Raw genomic sequence first — 24423 nt, 5'->3', positions numbered from 1 at the left:
AAGAACAATATTTGTACAGAAACCCTTGGAACAGTAACATTTACAATCATAAATTGCAGGATTGGGGGGCAGACTGGTTAGAGGGCTAGATTTTAGTAATACTGTGAGGTACCCAATTTATTCCTGAAGTTAGTGCTGGAATAAGTTGAATCTGAAGGTAGAGTAATTTGCATTCATTATGATAATGCACATCTAAGTACAGTTAAGTGTTTTCATCCATTATCTCATTTAAATGACCTGCTCAGTCTCCTAATTGCCAGAGTCTTTCCAATCTAAAAACGCCTACAAATATTTATGCACATAGATGTTCCTCCCTCTACTCTTTATAAAAGAAAATAATTGAAAACAACTTAATTATTCAACTTTAGGAAAATGGGTGTTATGATATATACATATAATGTAGTAAAGTTATGACAATGATGTTTTCAAGATATTTTGGGGTGTTTTTTAAGGACAATGTAAAGTTCTTATGAAATGGTAATTATAACAATATAAAAATGCATTAAAAATGTAATAAAACCTACCAAAGTGCAGAACCCTATAAGCAAGAAGGAGTTTGGATTTTATTCTAGGTATGAGTAGAAACCATTGAAGTGTTTTTAGCAGCAGAGGGACATGCCTGGATTTGCATTTTAAAACAATTACCCTGTTTTCTCTATAGTTGTTTGTTCCTTCCAAATTTTCTACAATAAAGATGTAATATCTTTTAAATTTTAAAAGTAAAAAACAAAACAGGATCAAAAATAAACTTCTGGTCCTTGCTTTGCAATCTGTTTGCCATATCCCTAAAATAAGCCTAAACCAGGGAACAAACATGAAGGTCCAACTTCAGGACTTCAAATGAAGGCACTGCAGGGAGGCTTCAACACCCCCTGGCTTGTGCCTTGCCACTCAGAGGGTAGAGTTAATTTTATGGTGCAGACAAATGAGCCCATGACAATATCTCTTGCATGCTTGAAAGTTGCAGCTCAGGAAGATGGTAAATAAACTCCTATCTATGGAAGTGCTGCTCTAATGAGAAGATGGAAAGAGACAGCTGAACTCCATCAATTTGGTTTCCTTTTCTGGAGCAACTGATGCCACGTAGTGACCCCTGTCCCTCTGGGAGACAAAGTCCCAGTGTCTGCCACATCTATTCAAAGCTGAAAGCTCTGAGACATGATGTATGGTGAGAAACCCTTGGCAACTCCCCCAGGACCATCCAATTCCATATACAGAGTAGGTGAGGGTTGCTTGTGTGGTGGAATTTGGGTATGGGGAATGTCACACGCCCCTGAGTCCCCTTGATCTTCCTGCCACTATTGCTCACTCTGTCCTAATGAAGTCGGTTGCGTTCTTCTGTATGACTGCTTCCAAAATGTGAATACACTCAGATTAGAGTTAGCTGGTACTGGGTCCGAGATAACAGCTGTTAGGTGGGGGCAGTTTTAAAAATGATACATTATCAAAAGAGGGCAAGCCTAAGTCAGAATCTTTCAGGACACAGGGGCTAGTGGGAAGAGACAGTAAAGCTGCAAGTAATCATTGACATTTGACAACATTGGGTCCAGTGGTAAGAAGTACAGGGGAAAAGCTCAGAACTTGCTGCTGGCTTTCTTTCCTGCTCACTCTATGACCTTGGGCAAGATATGCAGCCTCTCACTAACCCTAGTTTCTACTTGTACAAAATTAGAATGATAATAACCACCTCCTAAGATTGGTGTGATGAGTGGAAGGTACAATCTTTAAAATATCTCAGGCTGTGCATGATACATAAGAGGCTAGGGGCTCTACACAATGCAGTCCAAAAACCATAAATGCAGTCCTGTTTTCTCTTTTTACAATAAGAACACGGAGGGCTGGGGTCCTTGTTCACTCAATGGAACTCCCACAATTTCATCACTGCTATTATAGCCTTAAAAAAGGAAATGCTTTTTCCAAATGACTCCTAAATTCTTCAGACCCTGAATAATGACAAGAACACAATTATGTTCCCTAGAATTATGAAGACAGGGAAGCAAATTCATAAATTTTGTAAGTGTTTTCAACAAAAGCTGAAGAGGGAGATAATATTTATACCCTCAATCAAGAAGGTAAATAACTAGAACACTATTCATAGAGTCCTTTAGTTAAGTGAGATTTTACTGTACTTAATAGTTAAATACAGTGGATTGTCAATGCCTAAGACTCCATAAACTTTCTATACTAAATTGATCTTTTTTCCTTATTTGGGAAGAGGGAAAGAAGAAAGGGTTACCTCGGGCATAGAAGGGTGAGCCTACAAAATTCCTTAGCTTCTAACATACATAATATATTTCTAAATGATATATGACCCTTCCCTTGTTTTCTCCTTCTGGGTTTGCTAATTATGACTTTTTCAAATCTTTTCAATAAAATGCAGTGGGTTTTTTTTTTTTTTTTTTTTTTTTTTTTTTTTTTTTGCGATACGCGGGCCTCTCACTGTTGTGGCCCCTCTCGTTGTGGAGCACAGGCTCCGGACGCGCAGGCTCAGCGGCCATGGCTCACGGGCCCAGCTGCTCCGCGGCATGTGAGATCTTCCCGGACCGGGGCACGAACCCGCGTCCCCTGCATCGGCAGGTGGACTCTCAACCACTACGCCACCAGGGAAGCCCTAAAATGCAGTTTTTGATACCACATCCATATCCACTAACCACACATACGTGTATACATACATACATGCATGCATGCATGCCCTATTCACTAGAGCACAAAATGCTCAATCAATATTTTAGCTGTGTTTCTGAAGTAAGGATGGAGAGATTACACTAAAAGCTTAAATTTAAAGAAGTACAAAACTGCATTGGTAGTGGAATCTGGAAGAAACATGATTAAGATACTTATTTCAAGCAACACTTATTTCTCAGCTGGAAACGACATTTCAATGAAGGCTGGTTTTGGATTTTCTTTCTATGGCTAGGTTCCTGTCTTCCACACAGCCAGTGTTCTAGATCTACTGAAAAGGAAGACCCCAATATCTCTGCAAGTCCTCATGGCTGAAGCAGTAATTCCAGAGTGGAGAGAAAGCATGAGAGAGAACACCTATTTGGGAATCCCATGTCTGCTGACTTGTCAGATGTCCTGAATTTCATGTTTGCTGACTACAAAATGGAAGCTTAGAAAAAGAAGCAGGCTTGTGTGACTGTTTCTCCATACTGTACCAACCATCTGTTACCATCAGAGAAGTTCTGATTAAGGAGGGAAGCCAAAGAAAACTCCCTAGGTGTGCCTCTGGAGAGTCTACTGACCAGCCCACCTTATGGCACTGCTGGCTTGTGTCCTCATGGTTCAATAATCCTTTCTGATTTGCATCAGCCCATTCCACTGAATTGAGGTACACTCCAGAGCTATATGGATGACAGATGGGACTCATTTTCCTCGAGTGTCAAGTTTACTTGGATTTGAAAGGAGGAGGATGAGAAAGGAGGTGGAGAAAAAAAAATCTGTTTTATATTAAATGAAACAGTATGTGATTGAGTAAAACGAAAAATCACATGAATTTTTAACATAAAAATATGTCACTACATTTTCACTCTTCTCTGCCGTAGGGAAATTGAGTGAAGGTAGGAATTCAGGAACAAATGGTACCATGAGGCAATGTAGAGGAAGGAGAAAGAGAACAGGGTTGGGAGTAAAGTATAAGTCAATGCTAGTCCTGGATTGGAAGCTCCCTTGCTGTGTGATCTGGGACAAGTGCCTTTCCTTTACTGGGGGGGAATATATCACATTCCCATAAAGCTATAATAATAAGACAACATAGCATTTGGTATAAAGACAGACATATAGATTAATGGAATAGAATAGATTTTTCAGAAATAGGCTCATATTTACATGGTCAATCAATTTGCAACAAAATTACTAAGGAATTCAGTGGGGAAGAGATAGGCTTTTCAACAAATGGTGTTGGAACTACTGAGCATGTAAAATAATGAAACCTAACCCTGAGCTCATGCCATATGCAAGAAATTAACTTGAAATGGATGAGATTTAAATGCAAAAGTTAAAGCTGTAACATTTCTAAAAGAAAAAAGAAAATACAAGCAGCCTTGGGTTAGGCAAACTTTTTTAATCGGTATCAAGAACCACAAAGAGATCAGACACAAAAACAATGATAAACTGGACATCGTCAAAATTAAAAAAAATTCCTCTTTAAAAGATACTGTTAAGAAATTGGGGGCTTCCCTGGTGGCGCAGTGGTTGAGAGTCCTCCTGCCGATGCAGGGGACACAGGTTCGTGCCCCGGTCCGGGAAGATCCCACATGCCGCGGAGCGGCCGGGCCCATGAGCCATGGCCGCTGAGCCTGAGCGTCCGGAGCCTGTGCTCTACAACGGGAGAGGCCACAACAGTGAGAGGCCCGTGTACCGCGCAAAAAAAAAAAAAAAAAAAAGAAATTGGAAAGGCATGCCATAGACTGGGAAAAAATAATTTCAAAACCAACATCTCATAAAGGACCTATTTCCAGAATAGATAAAAATACTTTCATAACTCAGAAAGAAAACAAAACTAGACAGCTTTTTAAAAAAAAAAATAGGCAAAAGATTCAAACAGACATCTTACCCAAGAAGATACACAGATGGCAAATAAGACTGTGTAATATGCTTAACATCAATAGTCATTAGGGAAAAGCAAATTAAAGTAACAAGCTACTACTACATACCCTCTTAGAATGGCTACAGTTGAAAAGACTGCTCATACCAGTGTTAGTGAGGATGTAGAACAGCTGGAATACTCATAACCTTCTAAAGAGAATGCATAAATGGTATAGCCGCTGGAACACAGTTTGGCCATATTTAAATAAAGGTAAACATACTTATCATATAACCCAGTAATCCTACTCCAAATTAACCCACAAGAAATGAAAAAGGTATACTTACACAAAAATTTGTATGTTTATATTTAGCACGTTTATGGTCAAAAATTGGAAACAATCTCAATGTCCTTCAAGTGCTGAAGGGTTAGACAAGTTGATGCATATATGTATGCTACTAATCAGCGATAAAAAGGAACAAACTGGGCTTCCCTGGTGGCGCACTGGTTGAGAGTCCACCTGCCGATGCAGGGGACACGGGTTCATGCCCCGGTCCGGGAAGATCCCACATGCCGCGGAGCGGCCGGGCCCGTGAGCCATGGCCGCTGGGCCTGCGCGTCCGGAGCCTGTGCTCCACAACGGGAGAGGCCACAACAGTGAGAGGCCCGCGTACCACATAAAAAAAAAAAAAAAAAGGAACAAACTACTAATCCACACCACAGCATGAGTGAAACTCAAACACATTTTGCTAAGTGAAAGAGACTGGACATAAAAGACAATATACTGTATCATTCCATCTACATGGACTCCTACAAAAGGCAAAACGATAGGGATAGGAAACTAAAGTGATAGAAGTCTGTGGTTGCCAAGAGCAAGAGACTGAGAAAGGAAATTAACTGCAAAAGCTACTTTTGAGAGTGAAAGAAATACTGTATCCCATACCTTGATTGTGTTGATAGTTATGGCACTATGAAGATTTGTTGAAACTCATCAAACCATACATTTAAAATTGGTCAATTTTACTGTAATTAAACTACATCTTAATAAAGCTGAGTTTTTAAAAAGGAGTTGGATTGTAGAACTTCTAATGGCCTTTCCATCCATAAAGTATGGTTCTTAGGGAACACGAATCTTTTATAATGGGCCTGACCTTTTGCCCTAGAGGAAGACATCATCTTTATTGTACTGGATGGAAAATGAACCTGTCTTCTGCTCCTGAGAGGAAGGCAGTTTCCACCTTTCAAGACTCTTTGTTCTACAAACATCTTTGAAAAGATGATCTGGAGCAAAGGCAGTCAGTTCTCCTGTTTGCAAGACATCAAAAAATTTGAGAGACAGGGTAGAGAACTGTCTTTCATTACCAATCACTTGCGCCTCCCCTGAACTTCCATGGAGTTAAAACATCTCAGTTCAAAACACACTAAGCTACTGACAAAGTTTTTTTTTTTTTTTTAACATCTTTATTGGAGTATAATTGCTTTACAATGGTGTGTTAGTTTCTACATTATAACAAAGTGAATCAACTATACATATACATATATCCCCATATCCCCTCCCTCTTGCATCTCCCTCCCACCCTCCCTATCCCTCCCCTCTAGGTGGTCACAAAGCACCAAGCTGATCTCCCTGTGCTATGCAGCTGCTTCCCACTAGCTATCTATTTTACATTTGGTAGTGTATATATGTCAATGCCACTCTCTCACTTCGTCCCAGCTTAGCCTTCCCACTCCCCGTGTCCTCAAGTCCATTCTCTACGTCTGTGTCTTTATTCCTGTGCTGCCTCTAGATTCTTCAGAACCCTTTTTTTTCTTTTTTTTAGATTCCGTATATATGTGTTAGCATATGGTATTTGTTTTTCTCTTTCTGACTTACTTCGCTCTGTATGCAGACTCTAGGTCCATTCACCTCACTACAAATAACTCAATTTCATTTCTTTTTATGGCTGAGTAATATTCCATTGTATATATGTGCCACATCTTCTTTAACCATTCATTTGTTGGTGGACACTTAGGTTGCTTCCATGTCCTGGATATTGTAGATAGAGCTGCAATGAACATTGTGGTACATGACTCTTTTTAAATTATGGTTTTCTCCGGGTATATGCCCAGTAGTGAGATTGCTAGGCCATATGGTAGTTCTATTTTTAGTTTTTTAAGGAATCTCCATACTGTTCTCCATCGTGGCTGTATCAATTTACATTCCCATCAACAGTGCAAGAGGGTTCCCTTTTCTCCACACCCTCTTCAGCATTTATTGTTTGTAGATTTTTTGATGATGGCCATTCTGACTGGTGTGAGGTGATGCCTCATTGTAGTTTTGATTTGCATTTCTCTAATGATTAGTGATGTTGAGCATCCTTTCATGTGTTTGTCGGCAATCTGTATATCTTCTTTGGGGACATGTCTACTTAGGTCTTCTGCCCATTTTTGGATTGGGTTGTTTGTTTTTTTGATATTGAATGCATGAGCTGCTTGTAAATTCTGGAGATTAATCCTTTGTCAGTTGCTTCATTTGCAAATATTTTGTCCCATTCTGAGGGTTGTCTTTTCATCTTGTTTATGGTTTCCTTTGCTGTGCAAAAGCTTTTAAGTTTCATTAGGTCCCATTTGCTTATTTTTGTTTTTATTTCCATTACTCTAGAAGGTGGGTCTAAAAGGATCTTGCTATGAGTTATGCCATAGAGTGTTCTGGCTATGTTTTACTCTAAGAGTTTTATAGTGTCTGGCCTTACACTTAGGTCTTTAATCCATTTTGAGTTTATTTTTGTGTATGGTGTGTTCTAATTTCATTCTTTTACATGTAGCTATCCAGTTTTCCCAGCACCACTTATTGAAGAGGCTGTGATTTCTCCATTGTATATTCTTGCCTCCTTTATTAAAAATAAGGTGACCATAGGTGCGTGGGTTTATCTCTGGGCTTTCTATCCTGTTCTATTGATCTATATTTCTGCTTTTGTGCCAGGACCATACTATCTTGATTACTGTAGCTTTGTAGTATAGTCTGAAGTCAGGCAGCCTGATTCCTCCAGCTCTGTTTTTCTTTCTCAAGATTGCTTTGGCTATTCGGGGTCTTTTATGTTTCCATACAAATTGTGAAATTTTTGTTCTAGTTCTGTGAAAAATGTCATTGGTAGTTTGAAAGGGATTGCATGGAATCTGTAGATTGCTTTGGGTAATAGAGTCATTTTCACAAGGTTGATCCAAGAACATGGTATATCTCTCCATCTCTTTTATCATCCTTAATTTCTTTCATCACTGTCATAGTTTTCTGCATACAGGTCTTTTGTCTCCTTAAGTGGGTTTATTCCTAGGTATTTTATTCTTTTTGTTGCAATGGTAAATGGGAGTGTTTCCTTAATTTCTCTTTCATCAGATTTTCATCATTAATGTATAGGAATGCAAGAGATTTCTGTGCATTAATTTTGTGTCCTGCTACTTTACCAAATTCACTGATTAGCTCTAGTAGTTTTCTGGTGGCATGTTGAGGATTCTCTATATATAGTATCATGTAATCTGCAAACACTGACAGCTTTACTTCTTCTTTTCTGATTTGGATTCCTTTTGTTTCTTTTTCTTCTCAGACTGCTGTGGCTAAAACTTCCAAAACTATGTTGAATAATAGTGGTGAGAGTAGACAACCTTGTCTTGTTCCTGATCTTAGAGGAAATAGTTTCAGTTTCTCACCATTGAGAACGATGTTGGCTGTGGGTGTGTCATATATGGCCTTTATTATGTTGAGGTAAGGTCCCTCTATGCCTACTCTCTGGAGGGTTTTTATTGTAAATGGGTGTTGAATTTTGTCAAAAGCTTTCTCTGCATCTATTGAGATGATCATATGGTTTTTCTCCTTCAATTTGTTAACAGGTGTATCACATTGATTGATTTGCATATATTGAAGAATCCTTGCATTCCTGAAATAAACCCCACTTGATCATGGTGTATGATCCTTTTATTAATGTGTTGTTGGATTCTGTTTGCTAGTATTTTGTTGAGGATTTTTGCATCTATGTTCATCAGTAATACTGGCCTGTAGTTTTCTTTCTTTGTGACATCTTTGACAAAGTACTTTACTCTATCCAGGCCTCAGTTTCCTTATCTATTAGATAAGGATCATAATCATTGTCTTAAATTAATCGGGCGAGTCAAGTAAGATAAAGTATTTTAAACTGCTTTTCAAGCTCTAAGAACTAGATAAATAATTACTCTACTAGGTAGTTTTAATGGTACTTCATTCTCCTGTCAGGTTTGTTGCCACCTCCTTCTACTTCTTCACATTCCTTCAGTGCACTTAACACATAACTGAAGAGATAATAGGTATTCAATTAACCCTTCATGGTTGCCTAATACCTAGGTACAATTGAACTTTCTTTCCAATTTCCCCTTAAAAATTCCATAGCTCCTTGTTCACTTTTTCTCTTCTAGCCACCCCTGCCTAGCCACTGCTAAAATGAAAAAAAAAAAAAAACAACAAAAAAACTAGTCTCCTTTCCTAAAGAAGGCATTTTGAATTCCATTCCAGCATCCAATGGGTGGTTCCTTCTATCTGTAACAAGCCCTTAGCAAACAAAAAGCTAAGACGGTATGATGCCCTCAACATGCTCACCAGGCAAAGAACGTATTCCTTTAAATGGTCAGCACTTAGCATAGTGTTCATGTTCAATGGGAAATAAAAATGGGATATGAGAAGTTAGAAGGAAAAAAATCATCCTGCTTATAGTGATCTCCATTTTTAATGCTCCAGTGGGTCAACCCAAGAAAGCAGTTTCCTCAGTTACTCGTCCAATGTGAGTGACAGCAGCACAGGGGCTAGAGAGAGAGATGTGGATTGGGCCATCTGCTGTGGGGGCTGAAATGGTGGAGATGGTGGTGAAGATGGGATGCTTGAGTGTGATTGAGCATATTGCAGATAATATCTCGCTCAGAGAGAACCATTTAAAGTGAAAAATGTAAAAGATCAAGTCTATCCTTGAAAAATACCTCAGCAAGGTGCCACACTGGGTATGAAAGTATTGTCTCTTAATAAGGCTTACGTAATAAGCCTCTTAATAAGTAGTAGCTTACGTAATATCCAGAATTCCTCAACTGAGCATCAAATGCTTTGCTTGGCTTGCAGTTATGGGTCATGTTGTTTTAAAAATATGCAATTTTAAACTCCATATTCTCCATAAGATGCTCACATTGGGAGCACAGGGGCACCTAAACTAATTGAACAAAAGCAGATTCCAGTCTGTCTCTCATCACTCGTTCCTCACAGAGGTTTAAATGACAGACAGAACTCTCTCCCTCACTCCTCTCGTTCTCTTTCCACAAAGACGAAATCCATCTAAGTTAAATAAGAATATGATGACACTGCGCTATCCTTAAAAGGTTCTAATTTCCCCTTTCAACTTCCCATGTTCATTTCTTCTTTGATTTTCCTAAATTCTCATAGAAAACTCTGGACACATCTGCAGACAGCGTTTTCACAAATAGGATACATCTAAAATTGATACAAAAGAAGGTCATAGTAAGTCTTTTCTCAGTTACATTATTGAGATACTCTGAGACTTAGGAAAAAGCCAGTAATTGGGAAGGTTTAAGAGTACATTGAGTGAATTCACTGCTGTCAGATACAATTCATCATTTCACTGATGGAGCCAGCAGCAGCCCTTCCGAGAGCAAGAAATAGCCATAAATCTAAACAGGAAAATATCCTAGTTTCGCTACCGTGTCACATAAAATTTCTCAGAGCTGGAGGTATTTTTCAAAACTAAGTTAGAGCCACGGCTGTGAATAAAACTGGGCTTCTTCAAGAATGAGTAACAGAGACAACATTTTATAAGACTCCAAATTTGACCTTTCTTGGAAATTCTAATATCCAGCAAGAACTTGTCTTTGAGCTCATAAACATATAATTCATTTGATTTTCTTCCAGATTTCCACTAAGCTAAGATTGTCGTTGTTGGTAAAGAAGTGGAACATTGTGAACTGGAGAGAAACAGTGGTTCCCTTTGAACAGAGGGCATGACCAGAGGCCAGTGAGCTGGACTGTCCTCACAAGTGTGTTTGATTTCTCCCACGCAGTAGTGTCTAAACAGAGTTTATAAAACGTCTGAAGTAATTGCTGTTCTAAAAAAATGGAGCTCACATTGAAAAAAATCTAGAATTCCAGTTTCTCCTTGAAGAAATGGAATGACCTGGCAATAATGGATTGACATCACTTCTACACAACAATCAGCTAGGGCTGAATGGAGACTGCTCCTTTAGACAGAGCAAGCAATCTCCAGATTGCCACAGTCTCCACCACGCCTTGATGTTTCCCACACACTGAGGCCAAGTGTCAGCTGTTGTTTTATCTAATAGCATAGTTAAAAGGAAATCAGAAGTTTTGTACCTAAGTGTCTATCAAAGGTCTGGGAGGAAGAAAGACAGAGTGATCCCTGATTTACACATCTGGGTTACCTGGTTGGCCCCTGTGAACATTTGAGTTCGAAACTGCTGCCTTAAAAATACACCTCCTTCAAGAAGCCTGCCTTATTTAACTGAGCTGGTTATATCATTTAAAATGCTTTCTACCCGAATTTTCCTTTAGACACCAATACAACTGAAGTTTTACATACAACATAAAATGATCTTTGCACAAGTCATCCAATGATAAATATTTTAAAAGAAAAACATGTCCACTGTCTTGGGTTAGCACATGGGCTTTCTCACTAAACCACCACCCCAATGATTTACCACAAATGTTGGCATTCTTCTCAGAGCTCTTCCCACCTCTCATTTAAGAACTTGGGGAAAGGAAACAGAGTTACAGCCTCTAACATGCAACCCTCTGAGTGAGTACGAGTTTGCCTGCAATAAAGTAATCGTGTAATTGTTACAATAAAATATAATTTATGTCACCAACCCATCAGAAAAAGTAATTTTTTCCTCATTGAAAAGATTTGAGTTTTCAAAAGATTACCAGTGATTACTGCAATATTTCTGAGGCAAGAGACAAAAAAATTACGGAATGAACATAGCTTTGAGCACAGCCACGGAGCTAAAATGATCTGACTGTTGTGAGGACATTGTTCAGAATATTAGATGACTCTAAAGCACCAACAGACTTTCCATATTTAATATGAGTCTTTGGACCAAATTAAATTTAAAACAGTATAAGGTCACACAGTCAATATGCCTACTTTTTTTACATTTATTTTAATCTCAACTCCCAGCACTGTCACTAGATCCTTGCTTTCTCTGCATCTCCATAAATAAACTGTGTTGACTCTTGAAGCTGCGTTCGCTCTCTTCGCTTAATTACCTTCTAAGATAACGAAGTCACTTCTATTTCCATAAAGTAGTCTGTATGGACACCTCACTTTTTCCTCTCCCTGCTCTGCTCATCTTTGTAATCCTCCCCAGGGAGAGTGGAAAAATTCCTCCCTTCCCCCCTTTCCTTTTCCAGTTATTTCTCTCGCGCTCTTGTTCTCACTCTCTAGCTAGAGAGCACTTAATACTTTCCAGCCTTCCAAATCCCTTACCGTCACTGACCGTGCACCTGATTTTCCTTTCCCTGTCTCATTCATCATACCCTAGCCACAATGGCATCTTTCTGTTTCTGGAGCAGAGAACTTTCTCTGACCTCAGGGTCTTTGCACTGGATATTTCCTCTACCTGAATGCCCGGTTCTCAGGTGCTGTCTTAGGCTCTACCCACTTCACACCTGCCCTCCTCAGAGAGGGTGTTCTGACTCTGACTATGTTCCTTGTCCCCTCCCTTAAGTCACTTAACATCTCTCTTTGCCCGGTTCCTTCACTGTGCTGTCATACTAGAGCTGTCTTGCTCTTTTTCTTTTTTTTTTTTTAACTTATTTCTTGTCTGTCTTCCTCGAATTAGAATGCAAGCTTGGTGAGGTCAGGAATCAATCATGTCTGCCTTGTTCTCTGCTGATACCCAGTTCCCAGCACAGCATCTAGCTCTTCAGGTGCTCTGTAAATGTTTGCAGACCAGTGAGTGAAAAAAGAGGTCAATTTACCTTATGAATATGAGCCACTTGAGTAGACCTTCCAGTTACACAGGTGAAAACCAAGTACCAGACCTCTTTTGGGGGAGGACACCCAATTATTATGGTTATAATTTTGGGTGGCAGTAAGGGTCTAAGGCCATGGCTTTCAAACGTTTTATATGCATAATGAACACTCAAGGGTTTAAATGCAAACCTCATCATCTTCCTCCAGAGTTTCTGTTCTGGTGTAAGGCCAAAGACTCAGATAAGAACCTGAGGGTTCTGATACATTGTTCACGGAGCATGTTCTGAAAAATACTATTCTAGAGCTGAGATTAACGTGTAGAGTCAATTATTTCTGTTCCCAGGAATTTATTTGCACACAAAAAACTTACAAAGGAACCAAGGGGATTTTTTTTGGAGGAAGGGCAGTAAGAAACCTTCCCTTTAAGATTTAATGTTATTAGAAGTTGTCTGATGGAGAATGGGTTGGTAATGACTGAGGCCAATAGATTACCAGAGACTTCCTACAGGCCCAGAGAAGAACCCCTGTGAGAAGATGGGGTTGCAGGCTGGGGCACACACAAATGGACTACGTTAGGTGATAGGGGCTACTTTAGGTGATACCTTTCCTGACCCAGCCTCCCTGACAGATCTCAACTGAAAGAGCCTTCCTAAGAGGCCCATTTCGAAGGTCTAGAGCAGGGTTTTTGTTTGTTGCTCATTTCAAGTGTGTGGAAAAATTCATTGAATGCAAAGTAAAATCTTTCTTCAAAACCTAGGGAGGGATGGGATGAAGGGGGTGACCCTAGGGCTCTACAACCTCTTGTGTGATGTATCTGTCTCGTTCAAGGCACGATGATTCTCAGAGTGATCATCTGAGGAAGACTTAGGGCAAGAAATCTCAGGACCAGGCTCCTCATTCATCTGAGCATGAGTCAGAGTCAGTATAATTTGAGCATTAAGAGAAATATGACCTTATTTTGTTGTCATAGGTAGGTGAGGTCTAGGGACATAGGTAACACTTATAAAGATCCTAAGTGCATGTGATCAAACTTGCCCATTTAGGAGACAGGAAAATTGAGAAACAGAAAGAGGATGAGAACTGACCAGCATTACATGATTGCAAATCCAAAATTTACTTATTCACTTAAGCTTTTAAATATTTTTGAGCATCTACCATAGAGCTAGTTCTTGTAGATAAACACATGAATGCAATTCACTAAACATTTACAAATTTCCTATTCTGAACTTTGCATTGTGATGGTCATGCAGGATACGAAAACAAACCAGACACAGACTTTTTCTTGAGATGCTCACTGTCTAGTGGAGGAGAGGAAGATTTATAAAGAAAAGATCATTGTGCAATGTGATAAATACCACTCTTGATGAATGTATATAGTGGAATCACATCTAAAATGTAAAAAGCCATTCTTTTATCTTATTCATGACAAAAAACAAATCTAATAACATTGCATTACATTTAATTAAAGAGGTTTATTATTAAAACTGAACAGATTCAATGCAATCCCTATCAAACTACCAATGGCATTTTTCACAGAACTAGAAGAAAAAATTTCACAATTTGTATGGAAACACAGAAGACCCCAAATAGTCAAAGCAATCTTGAGAAAGAAAAACAGACCTGGAAGAATCAGGATCCTGGACTTCAGACTATACTACAAAGCTACAGTAATCAAGACAGCATGGTACTGGCACAAAAACAGAAATATAGATCAATGGAACAGGATAGAAAGCCCAGAGATAAACCCATGCGCATACGGTCACCTTATCTTTGATAAAGGAGGCAGGAATACACAATGGAGAAAAGACAGCCTCTTCAATAAGTGGTGCTGGGAAAACTGGACAGCTACATGGAAAAGAATGAAATTAGAACACTCCCTAACACCATACACAAAAATAAACTCAAAATGGATTAAAGACCTAAGTGTAAGGCCAGACACTATAAAACTCTTAGAGAAAAACACAGGAAGAACACTATAAAACTCTTAGAGAAAAACACAGGAAGAACACTCTTTCACATAAATCACAACAAGATCTTTTTTGATTCACCTCCTAGAGTAATGGAAATAAAAACAAAAATAAGTAAACGGGACCTAATGAAACTTAAAAGCTTTTGCACAGCAAAGGAAACCATAAACAAGATAAAAAGACAACCCTCAGAATGGGACAAAGTATTTGCAAATGACAAAGGATTAACCTCCAAAATTTGCAAGCAGCTCATGTCGCTCAATATCAAAAAAACAAACAACCCAATCCAAAAATGGGCAGAACACCTAAATAGACATTTCTCCAAAGAAGATATATAGATTGCCAACAAACACATGAAAGGTTGCTCAACATCACTAATCATTAGAGAAATGCAAATCAAAACTACAATGAGGTATCATCTCACACCAGTCAGAATGGCCATCATCAAAATGGCCATTCTACAAACAATAAATGCTGGAGAGGGTGTGGAGAAAAGGGAACCCTCTTGCACTTTTGGTAGGAATGAAAAGTGATACAGCCACTATGGAGAACAGTATGCAGGTTACTTAAAAAACTAAAAATAGAGCTACCATACGATCCAGCAATGCCACTACTGGGCATATACCCTGAGAAAACCATAATTCAAAAAGAGTCACGTACCACAATGTTCATTGCAGCACTATTTACAATAGCCAGGATATGGAAGCAATCTAAGTGTCCATCGACAGATGAATGGATAAAGAAGACGTTGCACATATATACAATGGAATATTACTCAGCCATAAAAAGAAAAGAAACTGAGTTATTTGTAGTTAGGTGGATGGACCTAGAGTCTGTCATACAGAGTGAAGTAAGTCAGAAAGAGAAAAACAAATACAGTATGCTAACACATATATATGGAATCTAAATTTTAAAAAAATGGTTCTGATGAACCTAGGGGCAGGACAAGAATAAAGATGCAGATGTATAGAATGGACTTGAAAACATGGGGATGGGGAAGGGTAAGCTGGGACCAAGTGAGAGAGTGGCGTGGACATATATACACTACCAAATGTAAAATCGATAGCTAGTGGGAAGCAGCCGCATAGCACAGGGAGATCAGCTCGGTGCTTTGTGACCACCTAGGTGGGGGGGATAGGGAGGGTGAGAGGGAGGCTCAAGAAAGAGGGGATATGGGGATATATGTATACGTATAGCTGATTCACTTTGTTACACAGCAGAAACTAACAAACCATTGTAAAGCAATTATATTGCAATGAAGATGTTTAAAAAAAAGAAGAAGAAGAAGAAGACATATTCAGATCAGCAGCACAGAGAATGGTTGAGAGCCTAAAATCTAGAGCCGGACAGTCTAGGTTTAAATCTTGTCTTTGTCATTTAATAACTGTGTGACCCTTGGATAAGTTACAATACCTTTCTGTGCCTCGATTTTTTCAGTCTATAAAGTAGGAATACCAATAGTACCAACCTCATAGGGTGCTTGTGAAAAGTCAGTGAGAGTGTGTATATATCTATAGATATAAATAGCTATTTATCTATCTTAGTGCCTGGCACACAGTAAGAGCTATAGAGTATGGGCTGTAATCATTAATATCAGTAGTAGTATTGGTAGAAACAGAGCATCCCAACTACCAGCCGCTCTCTCAAAAGACTTTGCTGTTAATTTCAGGACATCCCCTGTTAGCAAATGAAGAGATGACTCAGCACAACCCAGTCTCACTGCTGGCACATCAGCATGTGACAGGTCACTAAACCCTGCTCTGCACACGAATGACAAGGTTCTTAAAAAAAAAAAATCGGTCTTCCTGAAGCAGTCTACTCCTAATTACTCCATAAGATCCCCTGGGGATTATGGCCTGAGACATCGGCAGGCAAAGAACCTCATTTTCCAAGTGCAGCGCTGGGTGCTGTCCATCCTGGGTCTGCCTGGCTGCCATAGGTTCCTGCCTTGTCTCCCCACCCCGGGCTTGCTCTGTTGCCACGTGGGGGAAACCAGTATGACCCCAACATTATCACCCTAAAAAATCGCATTGCAGATTACGTTAAAACATTCAGGGGTTCCGGATGACCTGTAAGACAAAACCTAAACTCTAGAAGAGTCCCTTAGGTCCAACTCTATCTGGCACGTTGCAAATTTGGGGAATGAATAAATAAATGAATCACCCCGTCTGGTCCAATCTTTTACTTGACAGATGACCAAATATGAGGCCAATGGAAGCAAGTAATTTCTCTAAATTTTAAATGGGAATAAAAGGTAACTTTTAACGAAACAAAGTATGATTTTATTTGAACTGGAAACTATTTTAAAAGACTAAAAGACTGGAACCCCAATGCAGAAATTTCAGGCATCCTGTGGATAAAAAGGGAGATATTTTGGAGTGGGGTAAGAAAGAAGGGGAACTTCAGATTGCCTCTCAAACTATGCTTCATAGACAATATTCTGCCTGCTTGTAAAGTGGGCTCCAACCAGGGGAAGGCAAGGTTGTCCTTACCCCCAATTTGTCAGTAATTTCACACCTCCACCCAGGCACTTGGTGACCTCTGCTGGCTTCCCCTGGGTAATACACAATTGGTGTAGGTGGTTCTTGAGCCCTCCTGGGAGAATCTTTTTGACCCAGTTATATGCCTTTGGGTACCCATTGCTCAGATCTGGCTTTTTCTAACTACCATGCCCCAGTAAAAGGAAGCAGGGCTCCACAGAGGAACGGTTCATTCTAGGACTGGGCTGCGAAAAAACAAAAAGAGCCTGGAGCATCTCGCAAGGCTTTAAAATAAAGATGTGTTCAAAAAACAAAAGGTTGGGCGCATGCCAAGGGGACACAGGATTGAACCTGAAAAAGTAGCCAAAACTGGAGTAATTATAGGCAAAAACAAGCAATGTGGTATTGGATTATAAACCAAAGTATAAAATAAATATGCCTGAATCCATCCTGATTCATACTGATATATAGAAATGACTGATTGAATGAATGCGTGAATGAATAAATAATGAATAGGTTTTTTTAAAGTGAGAAGGGACAAAACTTGCTCTAGGAGGTAGAGCTTAACGTCCCACTTCTTTGAATGTGGGCTGAACTTAGTAACTGGGATTCAAAGAAAAGAGTATAGAAAGGGGGAAAATAGTAACTGTACCGTAGAGAAACCTGGTAGACACTACCTTAACCAAATGATCAAAGTTAACATTATTACACAGAAGCTAAGTTAATGTCATGTGCCCCCTGATGTGATCTGATGAGAAGGGCACTTCGTCTCTGTGGCATTCTCCCCCCAAAAGCCATAACTCAAGTCTAGTCGTAAGGAAAAGATCAAACACACATTGAGGGCCATTTTACAAAGTGTAAAACTGAGGTCAGCTGTAAACTTACTCCAGTGAATAAGCCTTCCCAGTCCATCAGCCACATGCTGGGAACCAGGAAGTTCCTCTGTTATTAGGTGGGCTCACCCCACAATCCTTCCACTAGATAAATAACGTATCGGTATGCTTTTGTGCTAAGAGACAATGACAAACGGAAATACACACATATAACTTCCTCTAGTCTGGGCTCAAATCGTAGGTTCACCAGATAAACTATAGGACGCCTGGTGAAACCTGAATTTTTAGATAAACAGTGACATGCAACATGCAATATCTGGGACATGCAATATTTGGGACATTCAATTTGGGGACATACACTAAAAATTATTTATTGTTTATCTAAAATTCTAATTTAACTGGGCTTCTGGTATTTTTATTTGTTAAATCTGGCAACTCTACTCAAATATCTTATCAGTGAAGCCAGCTTGATTTTTGCCTTTAAAATTGCAACCTACAGACCCTGTTCCCCTTTATTTCCTTGATACACAACCTAACATGTTATATCGTTTATCTATTTATCGTCTGTCTTTATATGCTGTAACGTAAGCTTCCTGAGGGAAGAGATCAATCATTCACTGATGCCAAGTACACTGCTGGCACATAGGAGGTGCTCAATAAACACCTGTCAAATAAATGAATAGCTTAAGGGAGTAAGATTTATTGAGCCTCTACATCATATCAGGCATTGTAGTAGGTACTTGGGATACTCACAATAACCTTGTGCAGGAAATGTTCTCTGTTTTTCACAGTCAAGGCTCAGAGAGGTTTGGTAATGTGGGAAAGTCACACAGCCAGTAAGCTGCAGTTCTGGGATATGTATCCGGGTCTGCCAAACAAAGCTGAGCCATTCTCCTTTTGCTATGCCAGGGATCAGGCAGATCTTGTCAACAGGAAAATTTGTATTTATTTATCTTTGGTGAGAATTTATAGAAGAGTTCCATTTGGTGTTGTGAAGCCCATTACATTTGGGAAAACGATCCTTAGACGATTGTTCCTGGTTTGCATGAAATGGTGTTTTGCAGACGTACAGGACAGAATGCAAGTGAATGTTCTCCACAGCTCTGGGGCCCCTGTCCTATATCAAAGCCACCTCGATTCACTTGCCTTCTCTCACGTTCAAAGCACACATTTGTTACATTATTTCAAGAGGTCTCCAAGGTGCAATTTTGTTTTATAGTCACTGTCAACCCAAACCATTTAATGTTAATTTCTCACAACCTGCTCCACTGTCAGCTTTCTTCATAGTTGATATTTATTTCCCAGCTAAATGTGCATTTGTTGACATTTTTATTAAATTAGACCATAATAAATCTGACTGCACTTATATCTATTTTCCCTTTGTGCTCACGAATGCTAAGCAAGTAGATGTGTTTATTAACTGCGTGACCAGTTGCCCAGAGCAAGTGATGAAGGGTAAGTGATGTGATGACAAAGCACAGGGTGACAGAGCCCGAAAGCCCCTTTGTGTGGTTGTGGTACATCTTGAGGTCCAGGGTCAGTTCTGCTGTCTGCACCATTTCGATAAGTACCTCTGAGAGACAGACAAAGAAGACATAGCGTTCCCTATCCCCTTAAATCACTGAGAACTTGGAGAGGGGAATGAGATGCCAAGAGAAACACTGATGAGTGAATAGGGCTCAGTGGTTAAGAATCCTCCTGCCAATGCAGGGCACACGGGTTCGAGCCCTGCTTCGGGAAGATCCCACATGCCGTGGAGCAGCTAAGCCCGTGCGTCACAACTACTGAGCCCGCGTGCTGCAGCTACTGAAGCCTGCGCACCTAGAATCTGTGCTCCGCAGCAAGAGAAGCCACTGCAATGAAAAGCCCGCGCACCACAACGAAGAATAGCCCCAGCTTGCCTCAACTAGAGAAAGCCTGCACACAGCAACGAAGACCCAACACAGCCATAAATAAATAAATACATAAATAAATAAATAAAATTTTTAAAAAACTTTGAAAAATATTGGGTTGGCCAAAAAGTTCATCCGGGTTTTTCCGTAATTTGAAAAACCCTAATGAATTTAAAAAAAAAAAAAAGGTTAAGAACACAGGCTTGGGAGTCAGATAGAGCTTGCATCGCAGCTTGCCTGTTTGCTATCTAATAACTCTGGGCAAATTACTTAACCTTCTTAAGCCTGAAATGTTCATTTATAAAATGGGGGTAATTATAATACCAATCACATAGGGTAACCATAAAGATCTAATGAGATAACGCATAAGCTTAACACTGTGCCTAACATATAGTAACTGCTCCAAAAATCGTGCACGACTACCGTTATCTCCTTTCTTTGTTCCAGATCCCAGGCTCTTCTTCTACTTGGTTCTGTCTGGTTTCTGCCACCATTCTGTATAATATTTGCCTGTCCTAAATTATCTGCCTGGGAACCACGATTCAGAATTGTGGCTGAGTCAACTCAAACTGGACTACCTTCTTTCATACTCAGGCTAAGATGTTTCCAGTGCAACCAAGAGAGCCCTGGGGAGCTCCAGATGCACAGAGTATGAGAGCAATCCCAAACTTTCAAACCAGAGGACCTCTCTCAGAGACCCTGGTGATTTTGCCAGAGTTGCAACGCCTTGATCAAGCTGGTTTAATTTCCCAAAGACTCAGTGCGCTAATTCAGAAATTGGGGACAATATCTTACTAGCCTCTTATCCTCCATGTCATTGCTTCGTGAGCTGCAAAGTGTTGGAGAGATGTTCATGAATATCTTTTTCAGCAATCTAGGCTTTCTGGAAAATGAGGGAAGAATCTAAATTTGTGGAAGAAGTCCAGAGAAGGACGATGATTATATTTTGCTCTTACTAGGATGATCTTGGCTGAATATTATTCTTGGGGGTAGCAGAATGAATGGATAATGTCTCTCCTGGGGAACCTGTAGACTCATATCAAATTATCTGGGACATCGTCAAATCCGACCCAGGATGAAAACACAGTTTTCCGTGAGTGCTTCCAAGAGTATGGTTTTGCTATAATTTCCTACTAACTAAGCAATATAATGCAAAATCAAAAGTTATATAGAATTAGTACAGCTAAAGAAGTATGTTATTGCCCCATCAAATGGGCCATATTAATCTACTGAGTTCCGACAATGATTGATGTAATAAAAGATTAGCTTCCTTAGATGTAACTAAGGTTTGCATCATTGCCCAGCAAATGACCTGCTTAAAAACACATGTGCCAGCATCGTGAAATCTAAATTGTATGTAAGATTTCTATAAAACAAGTGTGAATGGAAAGGAAACTACAGAATAAAAAGCTCTGAGAAACAGTGTAACACATCAGAAGAAACACTGGAGTGCAACTAAGTGCCTCTCTATTCCTGGAATAATAGTAACCGCAACCACCATTTATTGAGCATCTACTCTTTGCCCAAGTCTTTATACACAATATGTTATTTATTTCATTTAATTGGCCCCTCTTATGCAGTGGCTCTCAAATTTTAGCCTGCATCAGAATCCCCGGGGGCTTGTTAAAACACGGAGTGCTGGACCCCACCCTAGAGTTTCTGATTCAGTCAGTTGGAGCAGAGGGCCAGAGTATTTGCATTTCTGAAAAGTTAGAGGTGATGCTAATGATGCTGACTCAGGCACTACATTTTGAGGACCCAGCTCAGCGAGAGAGGCATCGGTACCTTTAATATGTAGGCACAGAAATGGAGGCTAGGGAGGTTACAGGATGGGCCTGACGTTTCCTACCTTCAGAATCAGAACCAACCCAGGTCGGTACATACTTGAGTCCAAGACCTATACCCACACAGACATACGAAAAGAGAAAGGACTAGGAAAGGGAAGAAACTTACTTTGAAATGACTGTTTTCTGTCTAGGAGAGGAAAAGAGAAGAGAAGACAAGACACTGTATTCAGAGTCAGAAGTTTTGCTCCATGGAACCTCATGCAAGCCCTGAGCCTTGGATTCCCCCTCCAAGATTATTGTACTGATCAAATCTAAGTGAGATGGGAAAGAATTTTGGAAAATTCATAGTACTACACAAATGTAAGACATTGTTAGAAACAAGTGAAATAAATGAAAAGATCAAGATCTTGATTGAGCAGATTTCCAAATCTCCTTTTTATAGAGGCAGCACCAGCTACACAGTAGAAACGAGGCTCACATCTACCAATTCATGGATGTGGGACTTTGGATCTATCCTTGTGGACAGGAGTTCCTCCTGTAGAAAATGGAGACAACCCTTAAGTCCTTCACAAGATTTGGGAAAACTCCACTAAATTAAGATAGACAAACAATATTTTGGAAACTGCAAAGCACTCTACAGTATAAGAAAACTTCTTCGGCAATATCATAACTACTACTTTTTAAAGAATCCAGTAGAAAACTACTTGAACTTTTCTTTCCTTTCCACTTTTTGTAGCTTTTCGCTTTTTCCTTTTATTTCATCTACTCCCATGTTTCCTTCAGTTTAACTCTCCTTGCAGGCCATTATAATCTGTGCATCAAAAACAAACTACCCAGTGGACACATCAAATTCATGTGTCTTGCACCAACAATGGGGATCATTTTGAATTAGTTTATCACTTGGAATAAAAACCATACTCCTTATCACGACTTGCTAGCCTTACACAGCAGGCCCTGGCTCCTTCCTCGTCTCACCTCCAACCTCCCTCTCCTTGTTCGAGGCAACCTACTTATCTTAGTCTGGTCTGGCTTCTATAAGAAAAATACCATGAACTATGTGGCTTATAAACAGATATTCATATCTCATAGTTCTGGAAGCTGAGAAGTCCAAGATCATGGCGCTGACAGATCTGGTGTCTGGTGAGGACCTGCTTCCTAATTAATAGCTATTTTCCCATTGTGTCCTCACGTGGAAAAAAGGGGCAAAGGAGCTCTCTGGGGTCTCTTTTATAAGGGCACTAATCCCATTCATGAGCACTTAACTCTCATGACCTCCCAAAGGCTCTACCCTCTAATATCATCACTTTGGGAATTACGATTCAACATATGAATTTGGTGGGGGGGGGGCACAGACATTCAGTCCCTTACACTGCCCTTCCTTATATTTGTTCTTCCAACACACAACAAGTATTCCTGCCTCAGGACCTTTACATATGATGATATTTTCCTGAGCCTGTAGCAACCTTCCCCAGATTGTCACTAGCCTGCTTCCCACAGCCTGCTTCCTGAGCCACAGCTCAGGTCTCACCTCCTCAGAGAGGCCCTCCCAGAGTACTCTCAGTCTACAGGAGAGCAGAACTCCAGTCTCTCTGTACCACGTCACTCCATTTCATCATCTTCTTGCCACTTTGTGTGATCCAAACCAATGGTTCTCAGCCCGGGGCAATACAGCCACACGTGGAGGTGTATGGAAATGTGTGTGGACGGTTTTGATTGACATGATGATGAGAGCCACGACTTGCATGTAGTGGATGAGACTAAAGGATGCTAAATGTCCTGCAAAGCCGGAGCAAGTCGCAACAGTGAGAACTATCCCACTCCAAATGCCATCAGTGTCTCTGTTGAGAAATACTGATTTGCTTGTTATCTGTCACCCCATTTGAAATGTAATTCTCCTGTGTTAGTTTCCTATTGTTGCTGTAACAGATTACCACAAACTCAGTGGTTTAAAACAATACAAATTTATTCTTTTACAGTTCTAGAAGTCAGAAGTCTAAAATCAAGGGTGCATTCCTTCTGGAAACTTCAGAGAAGAATCTATTTCCTTGTCCTTTTCATCTTCTAAACCACCTACATTCCTTGACTCATGGCCCCTTCCTTGCATCATTCCATTCTTTGGCTTTCACTGTCGTATCTCCTACTAATGATTCTTATCTCTTATAAAGACCCTGGTGATTATATTAAGTCCACAAATCAGTCCCTTTTGCTGTATAAGGTGACATTCATGAATTGATTAGGACACATCTTTGGGGGTCCAGGATTCATCCTACCACTGCTCCAAATGAGCAGGGACCTTGTCTGTCTTGTTCAATGGTATAGGTCTAGAACTTAACACAGACCCTGGCAGTCAGCAGGTACATACCTAGAAAATACCTGACACTGGATGAAGGAATATTAAGTCTGTTGTTTACTGCAGCCTAGCGACCACGTCGGTGAGCAGTCTCTCATGTGAACACTGCCATATAAAATAAAGCCGCACTTTAGAACAATGTCATTGCCCCTCATGGAATACGGATTTACTCGTGTTGAAAACTCCTTAACAAGCCAAGTTCTTATTCAAAATCAGTATTGTGACTTGGTCAGCATCTGCTCCAACCCTGAAATTTCAGAGTAAATCTTCCCACGAGTTATCCTCAGCCGTAAATCTTTCCACAGGTTGTTTTCACAAGGAATTGGATTTAAATGAGGACAGGGAGTTAATCTTAAATGCTCACATTTACAGCTAAATAATGTCTTCTTTTAAAATAATATAACTAATCTTAGTTCTTGAGGCAGTTGATGTTACATAGGTTTCCCCTTGGAGGTTGGGTCTGGAGGAATATAACAAAATAATGCAGACTATTTAGAAAGGCTAGCATGAAACCCAAACTTTCAAATCAAAATATTTTCAAGTTTTGTCCTTTGGAAAATTTTTCTTGGCTCAAATCAAGAACAGTATGGGGCTT

This window comes from Pseudorca crassidens, chromosome 3 (assembly GCF_039906515.1).
Source record: "Pseudorca crassidens isolate mPseCra1 chromosome 3, mPseCra1.hap1, whole genome shotgun sequence".
Taxonomy (NCBI): domain Eukaryota; kingdom Metazoa; phylum Chordata; class Mammalia; order Artiodactyla; family Delphinidae; genus Pseudorca; species Pseudorca crassidens.
Note: the sequence above shows the minus strand (reverse complement) of the source record.